This window comes from Crocodylus porosus, unplaced genomic scaffold (genome assembly GCF_001723895.1).
Source record: "Crocodylus porosus isolate Cpor-Errol unplaced genomic scaffold, CroPor_comp1, whole genome shotgun sequence".
Classification (NCBI taxonomy): domain Eukaryota; kingdom Metazoa; phylum Chordata; order Crocodylia; family Crocodylidae; genus Crocodylus; species Crocodylus porosus.
The window spans coordinates 65904776-65906510 of record NW_017728906.1 but is presented as its reverse complement, the minus strand read 5'-3'; positions in this window follow the sequence as shown (position 1 = coordinate 65906510).

The following is a 1735-nucleotide window of genomic DNA, read 5'->3' as shown; positions in this document are numbered from 1 at the left end:
GGTTGGCCTTCCTGACTGCATCCCCACACTGCCAGCCCATGTTCATCTTGGAGTCAATGACGACTCCAAGATCCTTTTCTGCATCTGTACTGAATCAAAACTCAAGAAGGTAAGAACAAGAAATTAAGCAGATGAGAGAATCGCAATTCTAAAAATCTCTCAAGCTTCATTTTTTTTCCTTCAAGCAAAATTTCATTTACAGATCATTTATTCTTGAGTACAGTTATAAAAATACCTTCAAAGGATAAGAGTCCTCTCTCCCTTCCCAAAGGAGTAAGATTACTTGTTGCCTAGATCAGTGGTGCTCAACCTTTTTGCCTGGTCGGTTGGACTGGCAGTGCCTGGTCTGTCTGCAGTTTGGAACCAGCTGGTGTTCCCCATCTGCTGCCTGGGTGGGCACCATCTGGCTGTGCGGAGGTAGGGGAGGGAAGAGGCAGGCTGGACCCAACGCAGCCCCACAGGGGGAAGGAGCCCATCGAGAGAAAAGGGGGTATGCTTCAGCCCTGGGGGCTGAAGGGGCATAGCTAAGCCCCAACCCAGCCCCAAAAGGAGGGAAGGGGGCCAGGGCCTGGGGAGGCAGGAGGCTTAGGCCCTAACTGGCTCTGCAAGGAAAGGGGTCATGGCCTAGCCCTAAAGAGGAAAGGCACCTAACTTGCCCCTGAATGGCAACACAAAGAATGGGGATTGGGAGTTTGGCAGGGGGCAGGGTGGCTATATTAATGGCCACCATTTCCTCGCTGCCAAATTTCTGGACCCATGGGGAGCCCTGAGGGCCAGATGTGATGGCTCTGCAGGCCACAAACTGAGCATCCCTGGCCTAGATAATCATTTCTAGACAAGTAACCAGACCCGTCAGACAGATAATTTTTAACTTAAATAAACTAACAGATTTCAAAAGTTCTGAGGCAACAGTAGTTAATTTATATCATCAAACCCCAAAACTCAAGGGTAGGCTAAAAATTGCTTTATTTTTCTCTTTAATTTGCCTTTGGCAGGAAAACAAACAGATACTGAGGGGAAAAAAATGCAGAACTCTTTTTTAAAAAGTGCCTAAGAGAACTATACAAATAGAACTTTGCTGTTTTTTTCCTATAAGTGACATTTATGCAGTTAGTCATCTTTTTGAGATTAAGAATATATGTTTCCTCTCTAAATTTGTGCTTGAAAAACACCTAAAAATAGTTATTGCAAACTCCTTGTGATCAAGCAGCCATCTTTACATCTGAGAAAACAGATTCAGCAGCATTACAAGTTCCAAATTTTGAAGCAGACAGTTTGCGCACATCTGAATTTTCTGGCACAATTTGTACTTCTACTCTTCTCACTCGCTCCTTTCCAGAAAAGGTTGACATGACATTCCCAGGCCAGTTATCACTTGAAAGTTACCTAATAGTAAAAAAGACTGATATCAAAGTGAAATAATACAAAAAAAATCTGTTTATCAGCAAAAGCTTTCCCTCTGGAAAGACCTAGCTACAATCAAAGCAAAATAAACAGATTGTTTTGTATTATCAGCAAAACTTTCGTGTCTTTTTTCTGAGAACCAGGCCACAAATAGCCAATTCCACTTGAAGAAAAAGAGAGAGAGGAAAAAAAAGGAGGTTTGCTGCAAACCTCGTCCAGTCTAGATACTGGTCTATGCTTGTAACCAAAATAATATATGAGCAATCTGCCAAAAATATTTAATGCTACGAAAACAGACAAGTCATTTCATCTCTATATATCTGCTTCCCAG